The following is a 15,203-nucleotide window of genomic DNA, read 5'->3' on the forward strand; positions in this document are numbered from 1 at the left end:
CAATCCTACAGATACAAATTTAGGAATTACCAGCACATAAAAGGTATTTAAGTCCATGGGAATGAATAAAAGTGTTTAAGTAGAGAGGGGACAGAGAGAAGAAATTTAGCAAATGGAAGATAAAGAGCCAGGAAAGGGGATGAAAAAGTAACAGCCAGAGAGATGAGATAAAAACTGAGAAAGATGTCATACAGATGATTGAGTTCTACCTTGGTTGGGTTTGTTAAGTAAGTGATTTTTGAGTAAAAGAAAAACAAGAAAGTTATAGGAATTGTATTGAAACACTGAATAATGGAATTTGAGTTGGACAGGAGAAAATGCAATCTAGAAGAGGCTGTTGTGGGTAGAGTTGTGACAGGAGCAATGGATTAGAAGGCTGACACCATTTGGACTCATTGCCTTCTGGCTGATATTTAAGCAAGTGAGCTAGGATAGGAACTATTATCTAAGAATAAGAATTCAAGGTTTTGGAGGGGAGTTGTGTCTGTGATGACAGTGGCCAGGGAGTTACCAATGCAGTGATAGAAAAAAATTGTGACTGGCAGTGGATTCAAAATTGGATGTTAAAGCATCCAGTGAGCTGAATGGGTCATTTCTAAGGAGGTGGAAACTACTTAGAATGGTGACAAATATTAGACAAGGGAGTAAAAACATTAAGACTTCAAGAATACAGAGATCTTTCTTGGAGGCTATTAGATGACAGCATTCCTCAATGTTATCTCCAACAAGACAAATGGTTTTCAAAGTGTTTTGTTATACATACTTACTTGATTTTCATTACAACTTTGTTAAATAGGTAGCCTTGATGATATTATTGCCATTTCATAGATTAAAAAAATGAGTCTCAGTCTAGTACCAGTGCACTAGAAATAGTTATAAAGAGATACATGGTAAAGAAAGTCAATTTATTGTCCTCTATTTTAAATTAAACTCAAATTTGTGAAAAAAAATTGAGGGTGATTTATTAAATTTTTAAAGGCATTCTTTTTAAGGCTTCCTTTCAATGGCACCTTTCCTATATACAAGTATTTTGAAAATTTCTCTGTATTAAAAAAAAAAAAGATTATCTTTACATTTTTTCAAAAGCATATATTATGCAAAGTAAGGTAAAGTACCAGGCAAAGGAACTATCCGAATATTTGCTCCTTTTTATGATATGGTGAGAGCATTTTTAAAAAAAATCTGTGCTGAGATAAAATTATCATAAAATTTAACAGTAATTATTATTACAACTCCATTCTAGAAAATTATAAGAAAATGAAAAGAGTGGATGTAAGTTTATTGTTATTGTGTGTAAAAGTGAATTTTTGCACTGAGGCAATAGAGAGTAATACATGTGTATGACAAATAATACTCTTTACAATTAAAAAAACAATGGGTAAAGAAAAATTATTTTTCACTTTATTTCTAAAAAATTTTTGTTTTCTCAGGCTAAACAACACTGGATTTTCCCATCTGTTTAAGCATGCAAATTAAAACACTTAGCTGCACTTTATTGTGCTTCATTTTAACTTAGATCAGAAGAATTTTAATCAAAGCAATACTGAGGCTTTGGGGGGAACTGAATTGTAGGAACACTTGTAGTAATTTTAACTGGTCAAAATATATTGTACGCATTTCTTTATATTCAAAATTAGTTATTACTACCTACTCTTTCAAATAAGTGATCATTTTATCCCATTTTTTAGGTGAACAAATACAGAGGTTAAATGTTTTGCCCAGGGACATAAATTGAATCAGTAGTAGAAGCAGGATTATAACTCCAAACTACTGACTCAAAGCTTAGTCCAATGAGCCATGCTGTTTCTCAAGTAGTAAGCATATTAATTGTCCCTCCAAGCAGGAAACCGAGCTCTAAATGGAGCATGTCCCATCCAGAAGACCTACACAACATAGTAAAGAGACCTATTTCTTTCACTTGAAAAAAAATAACAAAAAAAAATAAAAACAACTTACATACTGAAGCGTCGGACTTACCTTTCTGTAGAGAGAAAATATATGTTATGAATTCAAAAAGTAATACAAAATATATGTTACAGAAAGGCACTATATTTTATACTTATAAAACCAATAGAGTGTTTTCATTTTGTTGTTCAATACTGACATTAGACCTGTAATACACAGAATGCTGAATTTGCAGTATTAGACTAACACCTACATAATTCAGGAATCCATTTTCCCTTTGTTATTTAGACTAACCATAGAAAAATAGCAATTGTACAGATTTTATTTAATATTTGAATAAATGCCTCCCTGACTCATTTTTCTTATTTCAAGTTCACCCAGGTACATACTTTTTCTGACTCAGTTTTAACTCTGCAGTTTTAAAACCACAAATGAAAGACTATATTGAAAGTAGAGATTATGGAAAATTGCAAATTAAAAGTGAATGATTCAACTTCCACTTCTAGCTATGATAGAATAGCTTGTAATATTTTAACTCTCCTGTTGAGAACAACCATTTAAAAATAATATATACAACAACTATTTGGAGTCACCAGAGAAAAACTAAGGAAGCCAGTACCAGGGAATCCAAGATCCCAGAGAGAAAAAAACTGTAATGAATTGAGCCCCACATTCACCTCAGCTTTTCACTTGTGTATTGGCAGATTCTTGGCATGGGTAATAGAAGCTAAGAAGAAGTGTCAGCCTGGGCTTATGGCAATCTCACTGGGTTAGGGAGACAGATGCTGTAGTTTGAGGCTACCAAGGTGATTGTGACTTGAGAGACTAAGATACATGAATTGAGAAAACCATAGAGGAGCAAGCCCGAACTTATGTACAATGTCCCCTCAAGGCATGTGCTGACTCCTAAACTGTGCAGGGTAAAATGCAGAGAAACTAAGTGCAAAGGAACAGCTTGGATGTTAAATAGCTGAGCAGAGATTTTCACAGCCTTGGAAACCTTGGGAGACAGAGATGAAAATTTAGAAACCACCAAGGTGCTAGAGCCTAAGTAAACACCTCAGGATTTCAGAAGAGAATCCAAGAAGGCTACTTCTTAAAAATTAAATGCTATATTTTAAGAGTTAGAACAAACTGAAAATCAATAAGGCTAACAAAATCTGAAACCCAGCATTGACTTGAGTAATGTGCTCAGTCCATATGTTATATGACTGGAGCATATCAAATCCTTTCAGGATAAAAGATAACTTCCTGTAGAATCTTTGCAATTTTTCACACATGATGTTTATCATCCAATTTAAAAATTGCCAAACACGTAAAAAACAGGACCAAACAGAAATGCTAGAACCGAAAGTTACAAGAACTAAAACAAATTGAAAGATGAGTTAGTAACAGATTAGGCACATCAGAGAGAATAGTAAAAGTAAACTAAGAGAGAAGTATAAAATATTCAAGTTTACGTATAAAGATTAAGAGGAATAAAAACCACAGGAGAGAAAATATGAGTTATATGAAACAACATTTAAAAGTCTGATATAACGGGAGACTGGGTGACTCATTTAGTTAAGCAACCAACTCTTGATTTTAGCTCAGGTCATGATCTCACAGGTCATGAGTTTGAGCCCCACGTCGGGCTCCACACTGTCAGTGTCAGCTTAGGATTCTCTCTCCCTGTCTCTCTGCCCTTCGCCCCTCCCAAAATAAATAAAAGTTTTTTAAAAGTTTGATATACCAGTAATTGGAGTCCCAGAAGAATAGGAAAACATAAATTGAACAAAAGCAACATTTCAAATCTACTGGCAACTAATTTTACAAAACTGATGAAAGATAGCAGGTCATGAATTCAAAAAGTTCCACAAACTGTATTTAGGATAAATACACCCAGAGTATTATAATCAAGCATCTGAAAAACAACAATAAAAGGAAAATATCAAAAGTAGTCAGAGAAAAACTTTTTAAGCAACAAAGACTTCAGCTGACTTTTTAATAGAAACCATGGAATCCAGAAGACAATGGAATGACATTCTTAAAGTTCTGAAAAGACCAAAACTGCCAACCAAGAATTCTATACCTACAAATATACTCAGCAGAAAAGAATGTGAAATAAATTCATTTTCAGGCAAACAAAAGCAGAGAAAATTTGTTTCTAGTAGACCTACACTAAAAGAGAGTCTTAAAGGGATTTTTTCAGGTTTAAATACAGAACTGCAGGAAAAAAATTAACATAGAGAAGGGTAAATAAATGCAAATAATAGTAAGTAAATCACTGTGGGACTTAAAATAAGTATAGAATCAATATACGTGACAACACTAAAAGTATTATCCAAGAAGTCATGAAAGCACAAACTTAAAGTAGAATGCAATGAACAATGAATGAATCTTGGCATTTCTTATTTTAGGGTGACTAATAAAATAAAAAAATATATCACTAACAAGCTAACACATATATATATATCACTAACAAGCTAACATGGGGCAAATGGAATAATTAACACTTGATTAATCCAAAAGAAGATGATACAATAGGAAATATATAGTAAAAAAAAAGGTAGATTTATACCTAAATACATCAATAATTACACTTAAGTACTTGGATTAATATTCCAATTAAATGACAAAGATGGTCAAAGTGGACAGAGAAACAATAACCAACCATATACTGCTCATGAAAGATATGCCTTATATATAAGGACTATTGAAGATTAGAAGTAATAATATGAAAGATATAATATGAAATGATAACCAAAGGAAAATGGTGTAATTGTACTCATATCAGGCAAAGCAAACTTTAAAGCAAAAAGTATTACTATAGAAAAACAGTGTTTCTGAATAATGAAGAATCAACCGGAATATAAACAAATTTAAATATACCTAATAACACAATATTAAAATATGTACATGATTATAAAATAAATATATTCTAATTTCCCCTGTGATTTTTTTCACCCTTTGGTGTTTAGAAGAGTGTTGTTTAATTTCCACATATTTGTAAATGTCTCAAAATTATTTTCTGTTAATTTTTTGGTATTTATTTAGTGAAGTATACTTGACATACAAGATTACCTTCTGTTATTGATTTTTAATATCAATCCATTGATGTTGGAGAACATACATTGTCTGATTTCGATTATTTTACATTTATTGCAGCTTGTTATATGGTCTAACATATGGCCTATCCTGGAGAATTATTCCACGAGCACTTGGGAAGAATGTGAATTCTGTTGCTGTTGGGTAAACTGTCCTATAGATGTTTGTTAGGTCTAGTTGGCTTATATTGGTGATACACTTTTATATTTTCTTCTTGGTCTTCTCTCTTTACGTTCTATCCATTATTAGAAATGGGGCATTGATGTCTCACTGTTATTTTTTAATTGTCCATTTATTCAATTCTGTAAACTTTTACTTTGCATACTTTGGAGTTCTGCTGCTAGGTGCATATGTATTTAGAATTGATATGCCATCCTGATGAATTGACCCACTTTTTATTATAAAATGCCCTTCTTTGACCCAAGTCATCAGTTTTGTTTTAAAGTCTATTTTGTTTGATACCATTATACCTATTTTAGGTCTCTTTTAGTTACTGGGTCTCTATTACAATAACCAAAGAGACTATTCCCCATTCTTTTACTTTCAAACTCTTTGCTTCTTAAGTCAAATGTGTGTCTTTTATAGCCAGCATACAGTTGGGTCATTTTTTCAAAATACATTTTGCCAATCTCCATCTTTTGATTCAAGTGCTTAATCTTTTCACATTTAATGTAATTGCTGGTAAGGTAGGACTTTTATGATTTTGTTATTTGTGTTCTATGTATTATGTTTTTTCCTTCTCAATCACTGCATTCGTCTGTGTTAGATATTTTCCAGTGTACAATTTTAATTCTCTTGTTGTTTCTTCTATTATATTATTGGAGTTAATTTTCTTAGTGGTTTCCATGGGGATTGCAATTAACATGCTATCTTAAAACAATCTACTTCAGATTAATACCAACCTAATTACAATAATATACAAAAACTTTGCTTTAGTTCCTTTCTGCTCCCCATTTTTGGTGTTATTATTATCATATAAATTATATTCTTATGTATTAATGTCCATTAACAAAGTTTTATAATTTATGCATGTATCTTTTAATTCATATAAAAGAAGAAAAGCATTACAAACAAAAATGCATTTTTACTCTTGGTCTTTTGAAGTGTGACTATCATTTATATATGCAAGAGAATGGATCTCTTTATGTTCATCATACTTTGAGTTGGTTGAACTTCCTGGATCTACAGATTAATGTTTTTCATCAAATTTGAGAAATGTCTGTCCACTGTTTCTTCAAATATTCTTCTGTCTCTTTCTCTCTCTTTTCTTCTGAGACTCCCATTATGCATATACTGGTACTTCTGATGATGTTCTGCAAATCTGTGAGGGTCTGTTCTTCCCCCCCCCCCCCAAATCTTTCTGTTTCTCAGACTGGACAGTCTCTATTGACCTATATTCAAGTTTGCTAATTCTACTTTTGCCAGCTCAAAATTTATTTATTTATGTATATATTTATATACATACTTATATTTATATACTTATATATGAATATATATTTATATTTATATATATAAATATGTATACATATACATGTATACACATATATTGTATATATATGTGTATATATGTATATGTGTATATATATATAGTTGATATTCTTTATTCTATTTTTTTAATGTTTATTTTTGACAGAGAAAGAGAGAGCATGAACAAGGAAGAAGCAGAGAGAGACAGAGACAGAATTTGAAGCAGGCTCCAGAGTCTGAGCTGTTAGCACGGAGCCTGATGTGGGGCTTGAACTCACAAACCTGACATCATGACCTGAACCAAAGTTGAATGCTTAACCTACTGATCCTCCCAGGCACCCTGATATTCTCTAAGTCATCTTTCTCATATTTCTCTTTAATTCCTTAGCTATGATTTCCTTTAGCTCTTTAAACATGTTTATAGTAGCTGATTTTAATTCTTTGCCTAGTAAGCTTAACATCTAAGATTCCTCAGGGGTAGTATGTATTAACTGCTTTTTTCCACTGTATATGGGCCATAACTTCCTGTGTCTTAGCAAGTCTTGTAATTATTTTTTGTTGTTGTAAACTGAAATTTTTATGCAATATAATGTGGTACCTTCATACCACAGGGGTTATTGTTGTTGCTATTTGTTGTTGTTGTTGTTTTTAGTGACTTTCCTAGACTAATTCTGTAAAATTAATATTTTTTGTTATATATATATATACATATATATATATATGTATATATATGTATATATATTGATGTCTCTGCTTGGTGAGCTTAGTGGTCAGCTAATAATTGCAGGATGACTTTTTTGTAAGTCTTGAAACAATAAGTGTCCAAGATTTTGCCAAGAGACTCTGTGTGTGTTTGTGTTGGGTATGCCTTCAGTGCTCTGGCATCTTATAAGTCTGCCTTAGCCTTCACTTCCTGTTTGCACTGGGTCTCAGGTTAGGCTAGAAATGAGAAATAGGGCCTTTTACTTTTTCTGAGAGATGCATACAGCCCTACACCACCGTGTGGCCTTCTAGATCCCTAGAAATATTTTGGAGCTTTTCAAAGCCCACTGTGCATATCTGATTCCCAGATTTCCCTTTAAAAAAAATTATTCATTTTTGAGAGAGAGAGAGAACGAGGGAAGGGCAGAGAGAGAGTGTGACAGAGGATCTGAAGCAGGCTTGCGCTGACAGCAGCAAGCCCAGTGTGGGGTCGAACTCACAAACCATGAGATCATGACTTGAGCTTCAGCTCACTCAACTGACTGAGCCACCCAGGCACCCCCAGATTTCCCTTTTAAGTTTTTTTCTGTTTTAGGTAGCTGTGATGTTAAACAATTACCACTCACTGTTTTGGACAATGCCTTGGGGATAGAGCCCTCTTCACTGAGCAAACCCTAGTTCAGGTAAAATAAAGGCAAATATTATGAATGGCGGCTGTTCCAGGGAGTTGCTGGATGGGTCAAATAGTGACAATTGACTGGGGATTTTTTGGGAGCTCCAAATTCATTCTCTCTCCTTCATTGTCTACTTGGGTGATTTTCATAGCTACTATGGTGTAAGGCTCCTGGGTTTCAAGGTTACGATAGACCTGAGGAGAGGGTAACCAGAACAGGGCAAGTTAAAATGCTGCAAAGCTTGCTGTTTTCACCAAAATTCAGTTATTTTTCTTGAATAAATGCTCTTTAGATTGTGCAAGTCTTTGCTTTATTTCTAGAAGTCAGAAAAAGTTAATTTTGACAATTTTTATGAATGTTCTTATTGCTTTTATAGAAGAAAATCAGAAGTCTTTACTCTGCCATTCCAGAAGTGCCTTTGTTTTGAGATTTTGTTGAAGTAAAGTAGTATACGGCAATAAAAGTAATGACTACTGTTTCATGCAACCACATTGATGAATCTCCCAGAAATGACATTGAGCCAAAGAAGCCAGACAGAAAGAGTACCTATTGCTTAGTTTTATTTATGTGACCTTCCCAAAACAGTTAAAATGAGTCTGTAGTGATGAAAGTGAGAATATTAGTTATCTTTAGGATGGTTAACTGGAATAGACCATGAGAAAATATTGTAGGATGTTGGTAATGTTCCATATCTTGACCTGGATGGTGGTTACACGAGTGAATTTATTTACTAAAATTCTTTGAGCAATACACTATGTGAACTTTATGGTATGAATGTATACTCTTTGAAAAAAAAAACCACTTTAAAAACAAACAAAAGTAAATGGTTAACCTCAGTCCCTTTTTTAATTCTTGGATATAGATTCCCTCGCAGAGTGTTATGTAAGGAGTGAAAGTTCTCATATTTGTGGTTAAGAGAGTCAAATGTGTACCATAGAGACATAGGAATGATTTGTTTCTAATATTATTGTTTCTTCTAATTAACAGAAGCATATATGTCTACAAAGCGCTATGATTCTTAAACTGCTTTCACATATATTATCTTGTCATCTGTATAGCTATTGAAGTTGGAGGTCAAGTGTTACATTTTCCAAATGAGGACACTCAGATGAAGAATCAAAATCTGTGAATAATAGACTGAGGATTGATACCTTATGTGTCTGACTCTTAGATTATTATGCTTCTTTACCACACCTACAGTCTTCAGAGTTGCTCGACACCAACTTATAAAAATTAGATGTGTGTCAATGGTTTCAGAACTCTCTAAAATTCTCTTAAATCAGTTCTTAAAGTATGATATTAATTCTTGAATCTCTAGGTAATCCCAAGATTCTAGAAACAGACAGAATTCTGAACTTCCTCTTTTAAGAGTCTCTGTGAGATACAAGAGTATTTATCATCTAATTTAAACATATATTTTGAGAGATTTCATAATGCTCGCTCATTAGATATCACATACTTTTTATGATAGGAACTCATCCCTTATTATACTAAGTTTCTATTCTGCAGCCTGTTGTTTCCGTGACTTCTACTCAAATATAGAATGATTGATCACAGTCTATGATTCCTTTCTAAATATCTGAGGAATATTAAAACCATCTTCACATTAGTGATCATTTCCCTACTTCATTTAAGCTTTCCTCCTATCACTTCTTAAATATTTGCATATTTGTTGAACTTCTCCCTATCAGAAAATATCCTTGTCTTGTCATTTCATCTATGCTATGAAGCTTTATTCTAGAAAACAGTACTCTGGTTAAGACCTGGTCAATGTTAATACAAAGATTTTATTGTTTTTATTGTTTTTGATATATCATGATTACTATGTAATATTCTGCCATGTTTATGTAAATTTCTAACATCTATTTCTTTTACTTAGGTGATTTAATCTGCATTTGTTCCCTGAATTAAAGGTATTTGATTTGTGAAGATGTGTTTTCTTAAGTAATAGGCATGCCAGCTAACTTTGCATCTTTGGCTAGTTTAATAAGTATACTCTCAACATAAATCCTGGGATCACAAATGAGAACAATAAATAAAGCAGGGCCCACAAAGCTGCTATGTATTTGTGAATAGTTAGTAGAAAGCCTTAATTTGCTTTTCAGGCAAATGAAGAATAGCACACAAGTGAGAAAGTGCCATTTATAAAGAGAATAAGGGGCTTGGAATATTTATTTATTCTTTTGCAATTAAGTTCTAAATAGCTGATGAAATGCCACTCCAGATCCCAAACAGAAAGTAACTTTAGTTGGATTTTCTCTGCCCCTCATCTTGAGCAAAAAACTTAACTTCTCAACCACTTGAAGACTCAAGGGGGGGAGAGGGGAGATTTTTCTTTCAAATACCTCTCTACAGCGTCATACCCTTTTTACCTCCCTGGAGCACACCTTTCCCCTTATATCCAACCAAGATACAGTACACGGAATCTGTTCAGTCCCACAACTAATATTACTTTCCTCTTGGGCTTCAGGAAAAGCTATAGATGGATGAGGTGAGTTACTGGGGTACATTGCTTCATCAACTCAGAACAGCCTGAAAACAGTAACCTTTCTCTCCTAAGCCAGCTCAGTTCTTTTCATTTGATGCTCTCTCCTTGAGTCCAAACCATCAAAATCACTGCCTTTCTTCCTAGTTCAGACTGCTTCCATCCTCAAGCCGAGGGCAGATAAGCGCCCCCACCTTTTTTTTTTTTTTTTTTTAGAAAACTTTATCCTTGAAGGCAGGGTCTTTTTCTGGCTGGATCAGTTTTGGGCTAAAGCTACCGTTCTTGTAGGCATCTGAGTATTAACCCTGTGTGAGGTCTTTGGGATTGAACCCACAGAAATCCCATGATCAACCTTCTTTCCTTTATTCTGGGTATGTGATATATGCAGAGATTGCCTGAGTTCAGCTTTTCATTATCAGCTGTTCCTACGTTTGTTCTTTCCCTTCTTTTCTCATGTTCTTTTTTACCATCCAGACCCACAGTTCCTTGAAAACCTTATTTCCTTGTAGCGCCTTGTCTAATCCACACCAGGTCCCCTCTAAACATATAAACAAGTTCGTCGACCCACCTCAGTAGCCCTCTCTTCCAGCATTCAGGGATACCATCATTTTGCTATCTCTCTACTTTTCTAATCATATTATTAAATACAGTAAAATTGGGGCGCCTGGGTGGCTCAGTCGGTTAAACGTCCAATTTCAGCTCAGGTCATCTCTGATTTTGCGAGTTTGAGCCCGGTGTGGGGCTCTGTGCTTGGAGCCTGCTTCAGATTCTGTGTCTCCTTCTCTCCCTGCCCCTCACCTGCTCACACTCTGTCTCTCTCAAAAATAAATGAGCATTAAAAAAAAAACTTAAAAAATAAATAAATACGGTAAAATAATAGTACATTTTCTTCAATTATACTTTCATCTCTGTCTCTGGACATAGATCCAATTTGGGGGATGAGGCCAAGAGTAATTTAGAGGCTATCTGATAAAATGCACCATAGCAAAAGAGACTAAGAATATACTTTAATGTCTACTTATTTTAATATTTTGTTATGGAACGTGTTTGAAATATTCCAAAGTAGAGGAATATTATATTGAACTCTCGGGTATCCATCACCCAACTTCTACAATTGTCATAGTCTGCTTATGTTTGTTATTTTTAATTTTTTAAATTTATTTTGTAAATGTTTATTTATTTTTGAGAGAGAGCGAGTGTATGTGTGTGAGTGGGGGAGGGTCAGAGAGAGAGGGAAACAGGATCTAAAGCGGACTGACAGCAGAGAGCCCCATGTGGGGCTCAAACTCAGAAACCATAAGATCATGATCTGAGCCCAAGTTAGATGCTTAACCAACTGAGCCGTTCAGCTGGTTATTTTTAGAAGAAATGTTTTTGGTAACTATATTGTATTAATATTGCTTTCTCATGAATTATTATTCCCCATGACCAATCTGCTCTTTATTCTAAATCTAGTCCTGAAACCAAATTAAACACAGTTAAAAAAAAAAAAGTTAGGGGTAGAAAAAGAAAAACGAACAAACTGAATATAGTTCTTCTAATTCTAGCAATATCTCTTTTGTATTATCTTTACCATATAAGGCAAGTTATGACGTAAAATGTCTTATAAATTCTCAATGGCTAAAGGGGATTCTAGACTATTGAAGTTACTTTTCTTTCACCACACTAGTGTTGTAATGATTATCCTACGTTGTATTCTTTGGTGAACCTCTGGACAAAATTGAATCAGTTTCAATCCAGGCAGGTTGGGCCTGGGGATATCTGCAGCATCTACAAGAAGAGGAGAAGAAGCCTTCAAACAACTATAACAGTGAGGTCTGGTTTATATCACTTCTGGATAATCAAACACTTTGACAAAGTTACAACAAAGAGTAGTTAGCCATGGTTGTGTTTCTAGATGAGGTGAATCAAGTGACAATTAGTGGAAACATGCTATGAGGATAATTTTCTTCATATCTTTATTGATGTCCTGGATAAAAGATTCAGAGCATATTGTCAGACTCACAGGGAGCTGAATTAAGTGGTTTGCTAATATCCTGGAATGGCGAGAGAAATGACTTGAAAGTTGATAAAATGTTAGTCTGAAAACAAAGTGTAAAATCAGAGATGACAAATACAAGGTGAGGTTTAACTTCAAAGAAATTCCCAAAAATTTATTTTGAAAGATAATCCTTCCACTCTACTTTTCATTTGACAGACTTGTACTAAAACAATTTTGTGGACAAAATTGAGGGATTTCAAAGATTAATGGCAAAATCAACAAAAGTAGAGAAAAATTCAGCCTACAAGAGGTTCCAGAGAGTTCCCTAGCTTCTTCCAGCATGTGAGGATACAATCGGAAGTCTGAGACATGGAAGACGGTCCTCACCAACCCTGCTGGCACTCTGAGCTCAGACTTCCATCCTCCAGAACTGTGAGAAATAAATTTCTGTTGTTTATAAGCCACCCAATCTGTGATATTTTGTTAGAGCAGACAAATGTACTATGACAAGGACAATGCTGAATGGTGTGTTTGTGTGTGCTTAAAAAGGGTTACAAAGAAGATACTTAAAGAAGGACCCACTGTTTTGGGCCAAATTCCTTTTATCTTCAAAAAAACAACAAAAAAAGTAAAAAAACAAAAAAGTATTTTTCTTGGTTCTTTTTCCAAAGTGTGGCTTTCATGTGTACTTTTTAATAGAAAGGATTCTTTGGCAATGAAAAAGCTAGTCTTAATTGACTTCCCACTCTCCCCAGCAGCAAGTGACTTGCTGGTGACTAGGGCTGTAAAGGAACAGCTCCTCCTGGCAAGCACGGTCTTCCCCCCCCACCCCCACCCCACACACTAAAATGTCATATATTCACATAGTGCAAAATTTTCAAAAAATGTAAAAAGGCATATAGTGAAAACTTGTCCTCTTGTCCTGTCCACCGTTTACACAGCTCTCTTTTCCACACACACACACAGCCATAATTAATTCTTATATATTCTTGACAGATTATTCTTAACAGATTTCTTTATGAATTGACCAGAAAATATCAATATATAGTTGTATTCTTCCTCTTTTTATAAAAAATAGCACATAATATACACTGGCTTATATCATTTTTTTCACATTTAAATATACATCTTAATGATCAATACCAGAGAGCTTCCTCAGTTTTTTAAACCACTGTGTAAGTACTTCACTCTGTAAATGTTCAAGAACTTTTTAACTAGTCTCCTATTGATGGGCATGTGAGGTGTTTCCAGTTTTATATTTCAAGCAATACTGACCTAGATAACATTACACATAATGTCATTTCACATGTGGGCAAGTATATCTGCAGGATAAATTCCTGAAAGTGTGATGTATGTGCAGTTTTAATAAACCTTGAAAATGTCTTTCCATCAGAGTTGTGCCACTTTCAATTCTCCCTAATGTATGAGGAGGGCTGTCTTCCTAAAAACAACAAAATGTGTTATCAAGCTCTTAGACCATTACCAAACCATATCAGTGTAGTTTTAACATTTATTTCTCTTATTACCAGTGTACTTGATCATCTGTTTATGTTTATAAGCCATTTCTATTTTTTCTATGACATATATGTCATGTGACATATCTTTATGTGTATTCCTATTTTTCTAGTATGTGATTAGTCTTTTATTGGTTTCTAGTAGCTCTTCATATGTTAGGGAGGTTGGTATTTGTCTATGACATAAGTTTCTCATTGTGTCATTTATCTTTTGACTTTGTTTATAGTTTCATATGTTGTTAAATTTATTTTATTTTATTTTATTTTATTTTATTTTAATTTAATTTATTTTATTTTATTTTATGGATTCTAGAGTTTGAGTCAGAAAAAACCTTCTCCACTGAAATGTTAGAAAGGAACTTCCTGTGCTTTCTTCTAATACTCACATGCTTTCATTATTTTGTATGTATATCTTCAATTCGTTTGAAATTTATCCTGGTTCTGCTACCTTGCTAGAGTATGGTATGACGTATGAGTCCAACATCTTTTCTTCAGATATTCTATCACCATTTATCGAAGTGTTTATCTTTTCTCCACTGATTTGAAATGCTATCTTTTTCATGTGGTGAATTGTAGTATGCATTTGGAATTATTCCTGGGCTTTGTATAATATTGTATTGGGCAGTTTGTCTAATGATGAACTAATACCACTGTGATGTGTTCAGGTTTTATGCTTATGTTTTTGTAAGACATTTGATAATTTCCCCTCATTGCCCTTTCCCTCCCCCAGTTTTCCTTCCCATTTTTGATAATTTTTCCATAAAACGTCATGATCACTTTGCCTAGTTTCAAAAAACTCACTGTCAATATTTTGCTTTTTGTGCTCTTGTTGAAATGATAAATGAACTCAGAAAGAATTGACATTTTTTAATGTTAACTGTACCAACTAGATACATCTTCACTCTGTACAGAATTTCTTGTGTGTCCTCCAGTAGGATTTTAACACTTCTTAAGTTTATTCCCCTGCCTTTAATCTTCTTTTCTTTTTAAAATGAGTACTTTCTTCCATTATATATTTATACTGTTTGTTGTTTTTATTTTGTATATTAATTTTGTGCCCCACTACTTTGCTAAATAGCTTTTCTAGTTGAGTCTCATGAGTTTTCCAGGTATATAATTATAATACCTTGCAGGAAGATTCATAATGGATGCTGATACAATCTCAGAAAGGACAAATATAGATACATTATGGACTCTTGGGTACTCTAGACCAGACTAGGTAATGCTCAGTGTTCAAAAACTATAGTATCATTTTAGAAGGGATGTATTGGAATGATGATTGTTTTAAAACAAATAATTCATTATGATCTTAATCCTAGTCATCATAATTGCCATCACACTTATATTTATAGAGAGCACTCTATTTTATTTTATCTATTTATTTATTT

The 15,203-nt window shown here is 33.7% G+C and overlaps 1 long non-coding RNA gene across 1 annotated transcript; it reads left to right on the forward strand.

Annotated features, from left to right (window-relative positions):
• Nucleotides 1-9,700: 9,700 nt before the first annotated feature.
• LOC109270731 (uncharacterized) lies at nt 9,701-13,693 on the forward strand. Its single transcript, XR_002081670.2, has 2 exons — nt 9,701-12,135; nt 12,518-13,693. It is a non-coding gene; the product is annotated as an uncharacterized LOC109270731 (long non-coding RNA).
• The last annotated feature ends 1,510 nt before the right edge of the window (nt 13,694-15,203 follow it).

This window comes from Panthera pardus, unplaced genomic scaffold (genome assembly GCF_024362965.1).
Source record: "Panthera pardus isolate Hobbes unplaced genomic scaffold, ASM2436296v1 HiC_scaffold_10, whole genome shotgun sequence".
Lineage (NCBI taxonomy): Eukaryota > Metazoa > Chordata > Mammalia > Carnivora > Felidae > Panthera > Panthera pardus.